This window comes from Pristiophorus japonicus, chromosome 15 (genome assembly GCF_044704955.1).
Source record: "Pristiophorus japonicus isolate sPriJap1 chromosome 15, sPriJap1.hap1, whole genome shotgun sequence".
NCBI classification, from domain to species: domain Eukaryota; kingdom Metazoa; phylum Chordata; class Chondrichthyes; family Pristiophoridae; genus Pristiophorus; species Pristiophorus japonicus.
In genome coordinates, this window is record NC_091991.1 from 63,907,980 (window position 1) to 63,927,626 (window position 19,647).

Sequence of the window (19,647 nt, forward strand, 5' to 3'; positions counted from 1 at the left end):
CAGTTGACTAGGCCCTAAGCTCTAGAATTCCCTCCCTAAACCTCTCTATCCTCCTTTAATATGCTCCTTAAAACCTCTCTTTTTGACCAAGCTTCCGGTCATCTGCCCTAATTTCTCCTTATGGGGCTCGGTGTGTCAAATTTTTGTCTTGTAACACACCTGTGAAGCACCTTGGGACGTTTGACTACGTTAAATACACATTGTTGTTGGAGGAGGGATTCTGTCCGCACCCGTAGCCTTGTTGTTTTTGAGCTGTCTTATGGCTTTTTCTACCTCGTGCAGTGTTGGGGTCTCACTGAGGTGGTGGCGGATAGCATGCTGCGGTATGGAGTTGAGAACACTCGAGTCAAAGGCAGAATCTCGATTGAGGAGCTCTTTGAAGTGCTCCTTTCAGCGTGCCCTGACTGCCTCGGTGTCCTTGATGACTGTTTCCCTGTTCTTGGCTAGCAGTGGGGTGGGGCCTTGGGTGTTTGGCCCATAGGTGGCCTTGACTGCAATGAAGAATCCTAACACATCATGGTTGTCGGCCAGCTGCTGTATCTCCTGTGCTTTCTTCATTCACTACCTGTTCTTTAGGTCCCGGGTTTTTTGTTGGAGCTCAGCCTTGAGCCGTCTGTAATGCTGTTTTGCTGTTCCCACATTGGGTTGTTGTTTAATGCTCAGAAACACCCTGCGCTTGTGATCTATTAGCTCTTGGATCTCCTGATCATTCTCATCAAACCAGTCCTGGTGCTTCCTGGTTGAGTAACCGAGTGTTTCTTTGCAGGCACTAGTTATAGAGACCTGGAGGGCAGACCAAGCGCTGTGGGCATTCTGCGTCTCAAGTTGCTGGAGAAATATCACCAAAGATGTCTCCGCAAGATCCTACAAATCCCCTGGGAGGACAGGTGTACACCAACATCAGCGTCCTCACTCAGGCTAACATCTTCAGCATTGAAACACTGAACACACTCGATCAGCTCCGCTGGGCAGGCCACATAGTCCGCATGCCAGACACGAGACTCCCAAAGCGAGTGCTCTACTCGGAGCTCCTTCATGGCAAACGAGCCAAAGGTGGGCAGCGGAAACGCTACAAGGACACCTTCAAAGCCTCCCTGATAAAGTGCAACATCCCCACTGACACCTGGGAGTCCCTGGCCCAAGACCGCCCTAAGTGGAGGAAGTGCATTCGAGAGGGTGCTGAGCACCTCGAGTCTCAACTTCGAGAGCGTGCAGAAATCATGCGCAGACAGCGGAAAGAACATGCGGCAAACCACTCCCACCCTCCCCTCCCCTCCCCTCAACGACTATCTGTCCCACCTGTGACAGAGTCTGTGGCTCTCATATTGGATTGTTCAGCCACCAAAGAACTCACTTCAGGAATGGAAGCAAGTCTTCCTCGATTCAGAGGGACCACCTATGATGATGATGATATTATGGAATATGAAAAGCAAAGAAACAAAAAGTATTTTTAATTTGATTCAATTTAGACTACATTTTAAAAGGAAAAGAAAAGCTGTAAGGAATCGACAGAAAATCTGGATATGGTTGGGGTAAAAGAGGTCTTGAGAGGGCAGGGTGGATACCGAGAAAGTGGCGGTGTTTCTGAAGGATGTCGTGCTATGTGATGGTAACTCGTTTTTTTTTATATGTCCCTTTATATGTTACTCCATCCGTGTAATTGTACAATAATTACACTCCCCGCCGTATGCATCAACATTCCTGCAGAACATTTGCAACCTCATCCTCTTGCACAGTGCACCCTGCGCGCACGCTCAGTTTGCTCAAAAAGCCCGCGCGCGTTTTCACGCGACCGCTGCTATTGGCTGGCAGCATTTCCACTTCCTCTTCCCAGGTGAGTGAGAAAGGCACAAAGAAGCAGCTCGAAATTGCAAAATGGCGCCGCGTTCACCCAGCCGTCCCCGAAAAGGAAAAAAAAACAGCAGGGCTCCCGCTTCTGCAATCCTAGCCTCCAACAGCAGTTTTAAACTAAAGAAACGGGAAGCATATCTCGGGTTCCTCGGAGATCCGTCCGAGTTCACTGCTCCTTAACTGAGACCTTTCAGCTTTCCTCCCCTCCCCCACCTACAAAACAAGTCTGCAGAACCACAAGAAAAAGTCAAGTTCAAGTTTGACGGCAGATTTAAATAAATTAACATAAACCCCAGAACATTTTTTTTAATTATACCTCCCGTCTGAAGAGAGATTTAAACAATTTAAAATGTAGGATACTGAAAACGGAATGTTTTTAATTCTGCGATTAGAGTATTTAAAAGGTGAATCAAAGTTGTTAATTTTTTCGGAAGTAATATATATTTTATGCATGAATTTATTGAACGCCATTTTTGACTGAGGATAAGTAATAGGAAAAGTCAAGTTTAAAGCCGACAGATTCTGCAGTTAGGAGGGGGAAAAAATCTTAAACATTGAATTAAATCCAACTTCAAACGAATCAGAGTAACTTACGGTTGCGTAACATGAACTTCTGAAGAGAACTATTAACATGGCCACTTTCATACATTTTTTCACTTTCTCATGCAAGAGTAAAGTAGATTTTTTTTAGTAGCCAGACAATGATTTTAAAAACTTTTTTCTGATGGTTCCTCGCTCCTTACCGCCGCCATTTTCAACAGTTACAATTTTTTTGAGTTCAAGTACATCGCTGGTAGATTCTACAAAAAAGAACATATTAAGTGAAACTTTTACATTTTCGTTCGCAATTCGAGAAAATGCGACACTTTTTAAAAGAACGAATCTTTACACTAAACACATTAAACGACTTTTTCTTCCTCTATAACTCGAAAGCAATTTAAGCCAATAAATACATTTCTGCCGATGCAATTAATAATCATGCCAACCACAAAATCACGAAAAATGTATTGAAAGAAATGACTGCGAGGTGTTATTTTTTCATTTTATCACAGTGTGAGGTATCTCCCTTCGGAATAAGTGAAGAAAAGTTACATGGAAAGGGAAGCCGTAAATCATGAATTAATATTTGTTACTTAATAATTAAACTTAAAAACACATTGTATCGGTGACGGAAGCGGAGATGAACCACTGCGAAAGTGGCGAGAAGCCAGCAACTGTCCCTGTGCTCTGCTTTTATTTGTAACACCAAGCTAAACATAAACACTTACTGCATCAAATGCTACAACACCAAGGAGTGCGTGGACTTGTTTTAAAATCAGATTTGTCTTTGTTGTTTTCTACAAACGGTAAGGCGATATAATCCTGGCATGGTTTGAGAGATGTAGTGCTGTATCTGGTTTTGAAAGCTGATTTGCTCCAAAATCTATCGCAACAGTATTTTTCTTTCAGTAAGGTAGATCAGCATGTACCATAATGGTTCTATTTTTATTTTTTTTACCAAATGACACAAAAAGCTTATGTTCGTACATACATGGGTATAAAGGTCTTTTAGAGGCTCTTTTAAAACTGTTTTGACTAATACATGTAAATTGGGGAGATGAGTCTATCGTCACAATTAATAAATGAACATTTGATTCGTATTGGAATCTGTTAGAACTGCAAGGATATAAAAGATGAATTGTAGGGCACATATTGATGCGAAGATTATACTGACAATCTTTTTGAAAATTAATACTATTTGGTACCATCTGTGATTCTGATTGTGATTTTAAAACTGCCATACTTGTTATGTGTAGTTACAATGTGTAATGTATTTTTGTTTTTGAAAAAGGGAGGCAGTGCAAAGTATTTTTTTAATTTAGTGTTGTTTTAAATAAAGTTTGTTTTCCTTATTTTATGTATAGAAATATGTCAATAGACTAATATATTTTGGTAAATCTTACCAATAGGTCCACAAATATCAAATTCTGAGAGCGTGCAATGAAATAACTGACCAAAGAACTTTATAGGTCGCTTCTGAGTCTCTCTTTAATTAAAAAAAACCTGCCTTACTCCCCCCTCGCTGCCTTCATTCTTCCCCCACTGTCCCTCACTTTTGAAAGAGTGCAATGTCTTGGGTCATGGAATTCTCCCCATCACTATCAGTGCTGCCCAATGTAGATTGACAGGGATTGCCTTCATTGGGTAGGATAAAAAATACCTGGTCCTTCAGATGGACTGTTCATCAATTGAGAGTTCCAGCTGAACCAAGATCTGCTGAAATGTGCTTGTTGAAATTGTCTTACCCAAATGTGGATCGAGGCTGGGTGTAAACATAAACTCACTGGATAGGAGGCCAATCTGTGTTAGATCCAGGCACTGCTGTACTTGTCACAGGGAAGTCTGATTATAATCAATGTAAATTGACATGTTTTTGTTTATTGTATATTGGATTGGCAGTGGTAATAACTGGCATTGCATAACAAATAATAGAGCAAAATGCATCTTAATAGGATTCAGTTAAAAACATTTTTGTAACAGAATGTGCTTGAAATTCATTTCTCGGCCGAAGAGACTTAAGGGATCCACAAAAAAACAAATATATATTGTCAGAAGTTTAGACAAGTTTTTGATCAATTGGGTGGGGAAGTTGTTTACATCTTTGCATATTACATGATTGTACCGGCATTACCATTATATGTTTGTTTGTGTGTGTCAATGTGAGTGAAACAAATTACTGACAATTTTATCTTTCAAAAGTCCAAAATTGTTAAATTGAAGACATAAAATAGATACATATTTTTTGAGCTTTGAATTATTCTGCCGAGTCAAAAACATTTTGAAGGACTGTTTAATCCACTTTTTTAACACCTGAATTATTTTTAACCATCTGATTTATGAGGGCTGTAGTAAACCACTACAGCATGTTCAAACAATAAAATAGTACACTCCTATTTAAACTGATATTCTATTTTTTTATGTAGTTAGGGAGAATACTAATAAAATGGATAAAAGTTTATCCATGGGTTAACTTTTAACTCAAGCAAACTGATAGTTAAGATAGGTTTTTAATGACAATTGGACAGCTTCATGGTAATTTATTTTACTGATATCAGCTTTTTATTTCCAGAGTTTTTTTTTCAAACTGAATTCAAATTCTAAAAATGCCATGCTGGGAGTGAACATACTCTCTCAATTATTAGTTTATGCTTCTGGATTACTCGAACATTTTCTCACCTCTGTCTCTCTGAGCTCATCTCATCCATGAGACTGACATCCTGACCCCATTCCCACTAAACTGCCAATGACCCTTCATGGCCTCAATGCCAGCTGATGTTGTTAATGGTTCCCTCTCCTCTGTTACTGTCCTTCTCCCCATCAAAGCTCAAAACTAGCGCCATTTCCCTCCTCAGAAAAAAAACACCCTTGACCCCTTTGTCCTTATACCCCATCTCCAATCTGTTTTCACCAAAGTTCTTGAACGTGTTGTCACCTCTCAAATCCGTGCCCATCTTTTGCACAATTCCATGTTTGAATCAGGTTTCTGTCCTTGCCACAGCACATAAGAACATAAGAAATAGGAGCAGGAGAGGCCATACGATCATGGCTGATCCGATCATGGACTCAGTTCCACTTCTCTGCCCGCTCTCCATAACCCCTTATTCCCTTATCGTTTAAGAAACTGTCTATTTCTGTCTTAAATTTATTCAATGTCCCAGCTTCCACAGCTCTCTGAGGCAGCGAATTCCACAGATCCACAACTCTCTGAGAGAAGAAATTTCTCCTCATCTCAGTTTTAAATGGGCAGCCTTTATTCTAAGATTATGCCCTCTAGTTCTAGTCTCTTCTATCAGTGGAAACATCCTCTCTGCATCCATCTTGTCAAGCCCCCTCATAATCTTATACGTTTCGATAAGATCACCTCTCATTCTTCTGAATTCCAATGAGTAGAGGCCTAACCGACTCAACTTTTCCTCATAAGTCAACACCCTCATCTCCGGAATCAACCTTGTGAACCTTCTCTGAACTGCCTCCAAAGCAAATATATCCTTTCGTAAATATGGAAACCAAAATTGCATGCAGTATTCCAGGTGTGGCCTCACTAATACCATGTACAACTGTAGCAAGACTTCCCTGCTTTTATACTCCATCCCCTTTCCAATAAAGGGCAAGATTCCATTGGCCTTCCTAATCACTTGCTGTACCTGCATACTAGCCTTTTGTGTTTCATGCACAAGTACCCCCAGGTCCTGCTGTACTGCAGCACTTTGCAATCTTTCTCCATTTATATAATAACTTGCATTTTGATTTTTTTCTGCCAAAGTGCATGACCTCACACTTTCCAACATTTTACTCCATCTGCCAAATTTTTGCCCACTCACTTAGCCTTTCTATGCCCTTTTGCAGATTTTTTGTGTCCTCCTCACAAATTGCTTTTCCTCCCATCTTTGTATCATCAGCAAACTTGGCTACGTTACACTCTGTCCCTTCCTCCAAGTCGTTAATATAGATTGTAAATAGATGGGGTCCCAGCATTGATCCTGCAGCACCCCACTGGTTACTGATTGTCAACCCGAGAATGAACAATTTATCCCGACTCTCTGTTTTCTGTTCATTATCCAATCCTCTATCCATGCTAATATATTACCCCCAACCCCGTGAATTCTATCTTGTGCAGTAACCTTTTATGTGGCAACTTGTCAAATGCCTTCTGGAAGTCCAAATACACCACATCCACTGGCTCCCCTTTATCCACCCTGTTCGTTACATCCTCAAAGAATTCTAGCAAATTTGTCAAACGTGACTTCCCCTTCATAAATCCATGCTGACTCTGCCTGACCGAATTTTGCTTTTCCAAATGTCCTGCTACTGCTTCTTTAATAATGGACTCCAACATCTTCCCAACCACAGATGTTAGGCTAACTGGTCTATAGATTCCTGCTTTTTGACTGCCTCCTTTTTAAAATAGGGGCATTACATTTGCAGTTTTCCAATCTGCTGGGACCTCTCCAGAATCCTGGGAATTTTGGTAAACAGACCTAATGAAAGTCAGAAGCAACACCCGTGGAACTCTTCATACTGCTTACTTATCCTCACAACTGCCCTCCTGCCCCATTACTCACTACCCTTATACCATCTTGTCCAAATACTAACTACTCAACAGTTTCAAATTACCCCCAAATGTTCACTAGCCAGCAATCTTAATTCTCACCGATTTATGACCACACCACCCCAAGTACTTGCTATCCTAATCCTGCTAAATATTACCCAATACCAATAGTCCCTTTCCATATATTGCCCCTTCACTAATTCACCCACCTAAAGTACCCTCTACCCCATATCCTCACTGGTTTCAACTCCAACCACTCATTACTGTTCCCACAATTGCTCACTTCCCTAGACTCGTTAAGTACTCCAACACTCCTTCCAAAGCCCTTACAAGCCAACTCCTCTCTCCCAAACAACATTATCTCATTCATTGTGAACAATGCCATAGAAGATTAATTTCCTTGTAAAATAGTGTCATCCAACTTTCTGTGAACAACACCATGGAACATCCGTTATATAGAGAAAAGTATTGCATCTGTTACATTTCAGATCTTTGTATAGAATACAAACGTATATAACAATCTAACAATCTTTAAAAAAAAAAGTAATTTCCTGCAGATTTTGTGACAACCCAGCCAATCCCCAAAGAGAGGCGCATTCTAAATAAAAATGTATTCACCAAAAGGAATTAGCTTCTGATTTACTTAAGATGTGCCTTTAGACCTGCAGGGAGTACACTTTGGCCTTAAAGAGACAGCCAGATGAAACACAGCTGTTACCTCAAAACTAAATATTGCAACTGCTCCAGACTACCCATCTGCAACACTATGGAGATCAGGTACTATTATATTAAATGTTTTCCACATAACACCTGTATGCTCTTTAAATATATCTGTCGTATATAAAAATAAATTTAATCTTTTCTTCAATTTGGCTCAAAATAACCAGCAGCCAATCAAAACGCACTAACAATTATTTCCTTGAATATATATATATATATATATATACCGGTATATATCTAATGTTCTTCTCAAAATCCAAGGTCTGCTTGTTACCTCCAATCTCTTTTTCTATTTGTAACCATTACAAATCGGGCTGCCAAAGGTACCTGCTCTGGTTCAGTGGCATCAGTCACGCCTGTAAGCAATCTGACAGTTTTACATTTATCAGAGTTGACACGTACTGTTCTATATCAATTTACACAATGGTGTAACCCTGGGACATATCAAAAGCATCTCCTTATAATCTCAACTTTATATCAATGTCCTTCACACAAATGCTTCTTCAGTCTCTCTGAAGGCAGATTGAGCAAACACTTGGTGAGACGAGGCCTGACACAAATCGATAAGTTGCTTTAGTTCATAGTAAGGTGAACGTACATAATGGCAGTTATGATTGGACTCGATTCAAACAGCACAAGTTATCTTCACTTAGTAATAAAAATAAAGAACATGACACGTGTCCCTGTATCATTGGGTCATCCTATTTGATTTCAACAAGATAAGTTTTGACTATTCCTGCACTCCAACCTTCTAGCAGCCTTTTGCTGATGACTCTCGCAGCATTCTGTTACAAAAATCTCTTCTTGACTGGCTGTCTCTGTGTGTTTTATCTCTCACTGTTCACACTCAGAAAGGGAAAGACTGCCAAACTTCCTGCCAAGCACCTGAGACCAACGACTCCCCAACCCAATTGGTGTGAGGTATTTATTGATTACCATGATAAGGTAATACATTGTTTATTATTTACAGCATATGATAAATACACATCAAACTAGCTCATTAGCAACTTTATCTATTGTCTCAGACCCCTTTAATTTACATGAATACACTATGCTTTAAAACACATTTAAAATTAACATTTTCTAAATCTATTCTATGGAAAAATAGTCTAAAGACTCCAAAATGCGACAATAACATTATTGAATGTACACTATATCCTGCAATTTACTGTAACTAATGCCACTGTAGAGCCACCAGTGATTTATAATTAATGCATTAAATTGACAAACTACTTTGTCTCAGACTGTGCAATAGATGTTAGAACACTAAAATCTGGATTTTAGCTAAGAAATTTGTGGAATATCATCTTGATTATTGATCAACACTTTAATGCAATTTAAAAGGGTTACACCATTGTGTATTCACTGGAGTTCAGAAGAATGAGAGGGGACCTCATGGAAACGTTTAAAATTCTGACGGGTTTAGACAGGTTAGATGCAGGAAGAATGTTCCCAATGTTGGGGAAGTCCAGAACCAGGGGTCACAGTCTGAGGATAAGGGGTAAGCCATTTAGGACCGAGATGAGGAGAAACTTCTTCACCCAGAGAGTGGTGAACCTGTGGAATTCTCTACCACAGAAAGTAGTTGAGGCCAATTCACTAAATATATTCAAAAGGGAGTTAGATGAAGTCCTTACTACTCGGGGGATCAAGGGGTTTGGCGAGAAAGCAGGAAGGGGGTACTGAAGTTTCATGTTCAGCCATGAACTCATTGAATGGCGGTGCAGGCTAGAAGGGCTGAATGGCCTGCTCCTGCACCTATTTTCTATGTTTCTATGTAAAAGAAAATGGATAACATGGCAACATTCCAAGGAATTTCTGATAAAAGTTTTGGTACAATAACAATAGTTTACTGTGCCAGTCAAACGTTAAATTGTTTAATCTGTTGCAGACTGTTTAATATTGAACTTTCACATTTAATCTTGCTGGCACAAAGTTATCTAATATGGAAATTATCTTCTGTATACTTAGAGGAAGGTTGTTCTGTGTGCAATAAGAAGACAGTTTTAGGACTGTTTGAATAACTCGGTGTAATGTTTACCAGGGCTAGACTATAATGAATGAACAGTTGTAAATGTGGGATTTGGTTGATTTCCTGCATTGTGACCCACTGTCAGTCATCTCTTGTTCTTTCCAGTTCTTAATAAACTGTAATCAATGCAGAGAACTGCAATGGGTCAAACACTCTCTTGGATCTGGTTCAAATCTAGCCCATACAGATGGGATGAAAATGTCCCCAGTCTGCTGGTTGTAAGGGCCCAATGTGAAGTGAGTTTGAGCATTAAAAAAATCAGTTCCTCGTGGGCATGGACCAACAGCAGAAAACTGTCCCAAATTCACTATTGTTTCTATCTCAGTCAGAGAAGCCACAGGACAGCTAGTGTGGGAAATAGAAAAATTGTCACAGTGCATTAGGGGATGCTTTATTAAGGTTGGGGCGAGTATTATTCTGAATCTAACTGTATTATATCTGATCTGTGAGTACTTAATGCTGACACTGGGTACTTAAAATAGGAAGAATTTTGTCCCTTAAAACTATTATCCTTCACTGTGATGAGAAAAAAATGGGTGTTGAAAATCTTTGGGCCTTCCATGCAGTCCTGCTGTTATTTTGGCAGGAGTGTGCTGGAAGGGCCATGTTCGGTAGGAACCTGGATACACTAGGTTGCAGACTTATGGGGATTTTGCAGGGACTTGTAAGGGACACATCATTTATCCGCCCAAACGTAGGGCTCAATTTTCCCCAATGCTGTTTTTTTGCATGTTACATGAGATACGCCCGTTTTTTTTTTGGCCCCCGACTACTCCAAAAAAATAACTTGCAAGTTTCCCCATTCTAATTTTTAAAATTGACTCTGCGCAGCCTGCCTATTAGCTTCTGGGGGTGGAGCCTAATGTCTGCGCCGAAAAAATGATTCCCCTTCTGCGCATATGCAAAAAAAACCCAAAGTTTTTTACATGAATGCTATGGGCGTGCATGTCCAGTACAGCTCCTGGTCTGTATTCGGCCAATTATAAAGAGCCAGTTGTGTGTCAGAACTTTAATTCTCAGTGGAAAAATCGGAGCTGCAATATGCAATGCGGCTCAAGGACCAAGAATTTCTCACCGGATAAAGTGGAAGCACTAGTTACTGTAATTGAGGCCACATGGCACGAGCTGGACACAGCAGAGGTCACATAAAAGTTTCACCAAAAGAAATGAAGTAACGCTGGAACCAAATTGTACAAGATTACTGTGCACTGGTGACTATCCCGATGTCTGGAGGCCAGGGCAAAAAGAAATGGCAGGACCTTGGTCAAGTAGTTAGTGTAAGTAATATTTTCATTTATTCACTGCAATTGCAATTGTAAATGTGACCATCTGTACGCCCACCCAGCAGAAAGACACCCTCTCTAATAAGTTATATTTTCATCTTTGCAGAGGAAGGTGGCATACAACAAAAGGGAAAGAACTCAAACAGCAGGAGGCCCAGCAGATCTGCACCCACTGACAAACTTGAAAGACAGGGTCGCTGCTTTGATGGGTCCTGCCTGAAGAAAAGCAAATACCACTGCACAAGCTGGGCCCACACTCAAGGGAGAGGGTAAGTTCTGCAAATTCCACATTCTGGCTTTGCTAAAAGCCAAGTACTGCATGGGCTAGCCATGCTTCGGTTCATGGGAATGTCTCCCTCAGCTACGCTTCGGTTGATGCAATGTGCTATCATTCATCGTGGTCATTCAAATGAGCCTGCTGCCTGCGCTGTGTGGGCCTACTCATGTCACCCTGCCCCCTACTCTGCTAACCATTTGTCTGTTCTGTTATACTTTGCAGAACTTGAGGCCGATCCTGACGAGACTAAAGCCGATGCAGAAGAAGTTTCAGACGCGGACGAGCCTGAAGAGGAGAACATCTTCCAATCCCACCTTCCAGACCAAGAGCATGGGGATGAAGGGAAGGGGAGGGGCAGGGGAAGGAGGATGAAGCCCATACTCTTGTACTCCCTCTAGAGTAGGCTCAGGTGCTGCCCATTGAGGTGCCAGCCCCTTTACTGAGTGGTACGAGTGTTGGGACATTCCATGGTTTTGCACAATCCGAGGCTGCGGGTTCCAATGGGATGCAGCAAGGCACATCCAAGGCCCCACCATCTGAGGCTGCGGGTCCCAGTGGGATGCAGCGAGCCACACCCAGGGCCTCACTGTCCGACTCTGCGGGTTCCAGTGGGATGCAGCAAGCCACACCCAGAGCCCCACCGTCCGAGGCTGCGGTTCCCAGTGGGATGCAGCGAGCCACACCCAGGTTGAGGAGGGGAAGGGAAGCTTGAGAGCGCTCTCCTGAGGTGCAGGATCTAACAGATGTGGTTCAGATGATGGCAATGAGTGCGGAGAGCATTGACCTTGCGCGATCACTCCTGGACACCACCAGTGGGGAGGGTGATGAGGTATCAGGACTGTCGGGAGAAGTAACAACACTTACGAGAAATAGGAACACTGTCCAGGCAGATGAGGGAGGGAGGTAGCTGCTGCAATAAGGGAACACGCCCAGACTCCACGGCCATTGACAGAATCAACTGCCATTCCTATTCCAATCCCCAGACCAATCTCTGAAGAGGCCCAAGACGGGTCTTCCACATTACTGCCTGCCCACACTTCCCCATCAAGAAGTGCGCATTACCCGAGATGCTTAGCACTAACCCGAAAAACGTTGCGCCACCGCTGTGCCTGCGGTCAGGGATGAAGTCACCAAGACCAAGCACAGCGGGCGGTCTTCGAATAAGGTGGAGGAGAGATGGGTGCAGCCTTTCTTTGCTGCTGCTGTTGTTGTTATTGTTGTTACTGTTGTAACTGTTCTCAAATTAAAGTTTTTTTGTGAGTGATGTAACTTTACAAGTTTAAAAGTTTGAAAGTGATCTTAAAGTTAGTAAGTGATCTTAATTGAATAGTTTAAAGTTTGATACAAGAATATTTTTATTTAAGTTAAGTACAAACAAATGTTAAGCTTTTGAATAAAATATATTTTAAATTATAACTGAATCATTTCCATTATTTGTTCCATTATTAACACAACTTTTTGAAGTAGAGAAGAATCATTTCCATTATTCGTTCCATTATTAACACAACTTTTGAAGCAAAGAAGAATCATTTCTATTATTTGTTCCATTAACACAACACAACATTACGGAACAGGTCCAAACAGTAAACATGGTCCATTTGGAATAGTTGCTGCTGAGCCTTCAGGCAACAAAGCGTTCACGGATGAGCTGCTGGCGCAAGGCTCGAGCAATCCTTAAAGGGGCATGACGGCCTATCCTTCTCCGTCGTCGTGCTTCGGGTTCAGGTAGTTGCATGACTTCCTTGTCCTCCTCCTTCTCATCTGCATCTTCCTCATCATCATCAGCTACTCTCATCTCAGGTGGGTCTTCTACTACCAGCTGTTGCTGCCTCATGATGGCTGTTATGCAGCATGCAGCACACAACAGTGAACTGACCGACAATCTCAGTGGAGTATTGCAAGTAGCCTCCGGAATGATCCAGGGTTAGAAACGCTGCTTCAGGATGCCAATGGTCCTCTCTATTATGCTGCGTGTCATAATGTGCGACATGTTGTATTCCTGGTCAGCTTCCGTCCGGGTTACGCAAAAGGACGTCATGAGCCAGGTGGCGAGGCCTTACCCTTTGTCTCCCAGCAGACAGCCCTGCCCTTCTGGCTGCTGCTGAAACATGGCAGATGTATGAATTAACTGCGCAGATAGCATTTAACGGATACGATGTGATTGGCATCACGGAAACATGGCTCCAATGTGACCAAGGCTGGGAACTCAACATCCAAGGGTATTCAGCATTTAAGAAGGATAGAAAGAAAGGAAAAAGAGGCGGGGTGGCGTTGCTAGTTAAAGAGGAAATCAATGCAATTGTAAGGAAGGACATTAGCCTGGATGATGTGGAATCGGTATGGGTGGAACTGCGAAATTCCAAAGGGCAGAAAACGCGAGTGGGAGTTGTGTATAGACCACCAAATAGTAGTAGTGAGGTTGGGGACAGCATCAAACAAGAAATAAGGGATGTGTGCAATAAAGGTACAGCAGTAATCATGGGCGACTTTAATCTACATATTGATTGGGCTAACCTAACTGGTAGCAGTGCGGTGGAGGAGGATTTCCTGGAGTGCATTAGGGATGGTTTTCTCGACCAATATGTCGAGGAACCAACCAGGGAGCTGGCTATCCTAGACTGGGTGATGTGTAATGAGAAGGGACTAATTAACAATCTTGTTGTGCGAGGGCCCCTTGGGGAAAAGTGACCATAATACGGTAGAATTCCTTATTAAGATGGAGAGTGACAAAGTTAATTCGGAAACTAGGGTCCTGAACTTAAGGAAAGGTAACTTCGACGGTATGAGGTGTGAATTGGCTAGAATAGACTGGCAGAGGATACTTAAAGGGTTGACGGTGGATAAGCAATGGCAAACATTTAAAGATCACATGGATAAAGTTCAGCAATTGTACATCTGTGTCTGGAGTAAAAATAAAACTGGGAAGGTGGCTCAACCATGGCTAACAAGGGAAATTAAGGATAGTGTTAAAACCAAGGAAGAGGCATATAAATTGGCTAGAAAAAGCAACAAACCTGAGGACTGGGAGAAATTTAGAATTCAACAGAGGAGGACTAAGGGGTACTGAAGTTGAATGTTCAGCCATGAACTCATTGAATGGCGGTGCAGGCTAGAAGGGCCGAATGGCCTACTCCTGCACCTATTTTCTATGTTTCTATGTTTCTATGTAATTAAGAAGGGGAAAATAGGGTACGAGAGGAAGCTTGCAGGGAACATAAAAACTGACTGCAAAAGCTTCTATAAATACGTGAAGAGAAAAAGATTAGTAAAGGCAAACGTAGGTCCCTTGCAGTGAGATTCAGGTGAATTTATAATGGCAGACCAATTGAACCAATACTTCGGTTCTGTCTTCACGAAGTAGGATACAAATAACCTTCCGAGTGTACGAGGGGACAGTGGGTCTAGTGAGAAAGAGAAGCTGAAAGATATCCTTATTAGGCGGGAAATTGTGTTAGGGAAATTGATGGGATTAAAAGCCGATAAATCTCCGGGGCCTAATAGTCTGCATCCAAGAGTACTTAAGGAAGTGGTCCTAGAAATAGTGAATGCATTGGTGATCATTTTCCAACAGTCTATCGACTCTGGATCAGTTCCTATGGACTGGAGGGTAGCTAATGTAACACCACTTTTTAAAAAAGGAGGGAGAGAGAAAACGGGGAATTATAGACCGGTTAGCCTGACATCAGTAGTGGGGAAAATGTTGGAATCAATCATTAAGGATGAAATAGCAGCGCATTTGGAAAGCAGTGACAGGATCGGACCAAGTCAGCATGGATTTATGAAAGGGAAATCATGCTTTACGAATCTTCTGGAATTTTTTGAGGATGTAACTAGCAGAGTGGACAAGGGAGAGCCAGTGGATGTGGCGTATTTGGACTTTCAAAAGGCTTTTGACAAGGTCCCGCACAAGAAATCGGTGTACAAAATCAAAGCGCATGATTTTGGGGGTAATGTACTGACGTGGATAGAGAACTGGTTGGCAGACAGGAAGCAGAAGTCGAGATAAACGGGTCTTTTTTAGAATGGCAGACAGTGACTAGTGGAGTGCCGCAGGGCTCAGTGCTGGGACCCCAGCTCTTTACAATATACATTAACGAGTTAGATGAAGGAATTGAGTGTAATATCTCCAAGTTTGCAGATGACACTAAACTGGATGGCGGTGTGAGCCGTGAGGAGGACGCTAAGAGGCTGCAGGGTGACTTGGACAGGCTAGGTGAGTGGGCAAATGCATGGCAGATGCAGTATAATGTGGATAAATGTGAGGTTATCCATTTTTGGGGCAAAAACACAAAGGCAGAACATTATCTGAATGGTGGCAGATTAGGAAAAGGGGAGGTGCAACGAGACCTGGGTGTCATGGTTCATCAGTCACTGAAAGTGGGAACGCAGGTACAGCAGGTGGTAAAGAAGGCAAATGGTATGTTGGCCTTCATAGCTAGGGGATTTGAATATAGGAGCAGGGAGGTCTTAATACAGTTGTACAGGGCCTTAGTGAGGCCTCACCTGGAATATTATGTTCAGTTTTGGTCGCCTAGTCTGTGAAAGGACCTTCTTGCTATTGAGGGAGTGCAGCGAAGGTTCACCAAACTGATTCCCGGGATGGCTGGGCCATCATATGAGGAAAGACTGGATCAACTGGGCCTTTATTCACTGGAGTTTAGAAGGATGAGAGGGGATCTCATAGAAACGTATAAGATTCTGACAGGACTGGACAGGTTAGATGCGGGAAGAATGTTCCCGATGTTGGGGAAGTCCAGAACCAGGGGACATAGCCCAAGGATAAGGGGTAGGCCATTTAGGACTGAGATGAGGAGAAACTTCTTCACTCAGAGAGTTGTTAACCTGTGGAATTCCCTGCCGCAGAGAGTTGTTGATGCCAGTTCATTGGATATATTCAAGAGTGAGTTAGATATGGCTCTTACGGTTAAGGGGATCAAGCGGTATGGAGAGAAAGCAGGAAAGGGGTACTGAAGGAATGATCAGCCATGATCTTATTGAATGGTGGTGCAGGCTCGACGGGCCGAATGGCCGACTCCTGCACCTATTTTCTATGTTTCTATAGCGCTTTCGCATAGGCTGAATGCATCATGGGTGCTCCCAGGGCAACTCGCATCAACTGACATGATGCAATGCATATCATCACAGACGAGCTGAACATTCACGGAGTGGAAGCCTTTTCTGTTCCTGTACATCTCGGAATGCTCTAAAGCTGCTTGCAAGGCGATGTGGGTGCAATCAATGCAGCCCTGTACTTTTGGGAAGCCAGCAATCCTGGAGAAGCCCACAGCCCTGTCACGCATTGCCTGGGTGGTCATGGGGAACTTTATGTAGTCATTCCTCCAGGCATAAAGTACAGCAGTCACCTGCCAAATGCAGATATATGTTGCATGTTGAGAAATGGTGCACAAATCCCCAGTTGTGGCCTGGAATGATCCAGATGCATAGAATGAAAGTGCAGCTGTAACCTTCACTTCAACTGACAAAGCAGTCCTCCTGACGCTTCTGGGTTGCAGGTCTGCTTTTCTCACAACTTCTCAGTTACAACTTATTTGCGGAAACGCAGCCTTCTTACACAGACTGCATCACTCAGATGCAGGTCTGTCTCGATATACCCGATGTGGGTAAGGCCTCCTGCCCATCATCCTATGTACTCTGAGGTTCCTCATGCGATAATGTCTAATCAATTGTCTCCTCCGCAGCACCATCATGCAGAAGGCTTGCACGAGGTATGGCATTGCCAATATTGCCCCCATAATTAAATAGTAGCTTTGCAAGAAGCGCAAAACAGCAGGACATAGGACTTAAATCATCTTCCCTCTTTCTCTCTCCCTAAGGTTGACGTTCTAGTATGGACCACATCCTGGTATGTCTGCGCATGCGCAATAGGCTTGCTTAGAACCGGAAGCTAGGCATTCAATGAAGACATTTGGGGAAACGAAGTCTAATGCAATTCTTCAATTTTAGATTTTTTTTCAAATTACCACCCCACCACAGACCGAACGTCTCCTCACAGGGCTCGAGGGTCGGCTGGCAGAATCGCTCGCCCAGACACACTGGCTCGGCGTCCACGCCCCCCCCCCCCCACCCCCCGGGCTTCTTTTGAAGCTGCTGTATTTATAAGGGTTCTCATCCCTTCATTTCGGCTTCCACCCCCCCCCCCCTCCCCCGGACTTGTTTGAAGCCGAGCCGCGAGCCCCTGTGTCCGGGTGAGAGAGCAATTCTGCCGGCCGACCCTCGAGCCCGGTGAGGAGACGTTTGTTGATGGCGTGGTACTTTGGAAAAAAAAATCAAAAATTAAGGAATTGCATTAGACTTCCATTTTCTCCCTTTTGACTTTGAAAAATTTAAGCTTAATGGTGCATATTCTTTGTCTTCTTGATTCCCTCCAAAACTTCGTATTAATACAATGGCGTGTTTCTGCGCCGAATTTTTAATGTGTGCTGGTTTTTCTTAAGTGCAGAAGGTTTTTTGGGAGTGGTCACATAAGCCGTCCTAGGAAAACTGTAAGTTGGCCAAACTTGCTTAAATCTGAAAAACATCAGGTTACTTCCCCTATGACATAAAAAAATCCTAACCTAGAAAAATTCCAACTAACTTTGTTACGCTGGCGCAGAAACATTGGGGAAACTTGGATATTTTAATTTACGCCCAAAAAAGGGGCGCGCACCAAAGAAACGGTGCAGATAACTGGAGAAAATTGAGCCCGTAGGCTGGGGCAGTGTGGGGAACAGGGACTCTCAAAGCTTTCTGAGTCCACATTCCTCTCAAATGTCTGGTGAATAATTGGTGATCAGCATGCCAAGTGAAACTGCAAATTGATGGTTTTGGGGCCACTCTGGGATGAAGTGAGACAATCTCCCACTGACCCCTGAAAGCCTGCTGACATCAGCAACAAAGGTTCCCAGTGGTCACATGTTGGCACTAATGTTCGGAAGTGCTCACTGCAGGTTTTTGGCTCTCTGTCGTGAACATTGACTACTTTTTTCTGCCCCCAGGGTTTTGTCAATGCTGTTCCTAAGTCAGTTACGAAACACTAATGAGGGGTGGGCCAGTCAACCTTGTTGCTGATTTTACTTCTTGTTAACTGTCGGCTTGACTTGGTTATTGCACTCTCGCCTCTGAGTCTGAAGATCCAGGACTTGAGCATGTAAACTTCAGTGCGGTACTGAGGGAGTCCTTCATTTTCAAAGGTGCCATTTTTTTGAATGAATGTTAAACTAAAGTCCCGTCCATCTGTTCAGGAGGATGTAAAATTTGAAGACGAGTAGAAAAGTTTTCCCAATGTCCTGTCCAGCATTTAACCTAAAAACAGCACCACAAAATACTGATTGTCAAGTCATTTATCTCGTTGCTGTCTGTGGGACCTAACTTGTGTGCAAATTGGATGCCTATATAGCAACAGTGTCTACACTTCAAAAGTAATTCATTGACTGTGAAGTGCTTTGAGATGTCCTGAGGACATGAAAATTGTGATATGAATTAAAGTTCTATTTTTCTTTGGTTTGGGAGGTGGGTGATGGGAGGAAGAGGTTTGGGTGTGAGCCTAGTCACTACTCTGGATTGTCACCTTGACAGCATTGCAGAGATCCAGAACTTGTTGCATGCGAAAACTCTCATAATTGATCAGGCACCCATCTAGTATGTCCTACAGAACCTGGGTGCGCCAACAAGTTACCTCACAGAACTGCAAGATGACAAGGGCTCAAAGAAGGCATAGCTCTTTATATGATGGTCTAAAATTGAAAGCAACTTTATATTTAAAAAGAACACTATGCATAAAATAAATTACTTTAATATAACAAGGAATAATGACTGAAGAAGAGAAGGATGCCCTGAAAGTTCAGTGCACTGTACCACAAAGTGAATGGGCACTGGTTCATGTCTGTGATGTCCCAACATTCCCAGTTTTGCTCCACCATCAGAGGAACTCAAATGAAGATCAACGCACTCTACAAGGAGGAGGAGTTTTACCAGGCTGCTCTCTGATCTTTCAACAGATGATTACAAAATAACAGTGTTAGAGATTGCAGCAGAGTCATCCTGTTACTTGGAGAATGGTACATGGAATGTGGGGAACAAAGGAACTTCTAAAGTGAAGATAAAGTATGAAATGCAAGATTTAAAATATTGCAATGAACAGATTTTACCTTTTTAAATCACAGTATTGTAGATCTTGAATAATTGCTATTTAATATACTTCACTTTATTATTCTGGTTGCAACGACCTGGATTAATATCTGCCTGGTGCATTGTGTCCTTGATGTTAATCCACATTTAGTTGAACATGGAATATAAATCAAAGCTTTTAAAATCTATACATACAATGACTATACAGTTATAGAACAGATAATTTCTTCATTTCCCCATGTTTGTGTTACCAGTTAACCATTTGTGT

General features: G+C 42.5%; 2 long non-coding RNA genes across 2 annotated transcripts in view; one reads left to right on the forward strand and one right to left on the reverse strand.

Moving 5' to 3' along the window:
* The window catches only part of LOC139281494 (uncharacterized), a 40,702-nt gene extending 37,416 nt beyond the window's left edge, over positions 1–3,286 (reverse strand). The window contains exons 1-2 of the long non-coding RNA XR_011596884.1: positions 3,120–3,286; positions 2,446–2,651 (exon numbers count right to left, since the gene is read on the reverse strand). This is a non-coding gene — a long non-coding RNA (uncharacterized lncRNA). The remainder of the gene's footprint in view (positions 1–2,445; positions 2,652–3,119) is intronic.
* Positions 3,100–19,195, forward strand: LOC139281495 (uncharacterized). Its single transcript, XR_011596885.1, has 4 exons — positions 3,100–3,197; positions 7,601–7,717; positions 8,512–8,605; positions 19,158–19,195. It is a non-coding gene; the product is annotated as an uncharacterized lncRNA (long non-coding RNA).
* The last annotated feature ends 452 nt before the right edge of the window (positions 19,196–19,647 follow it).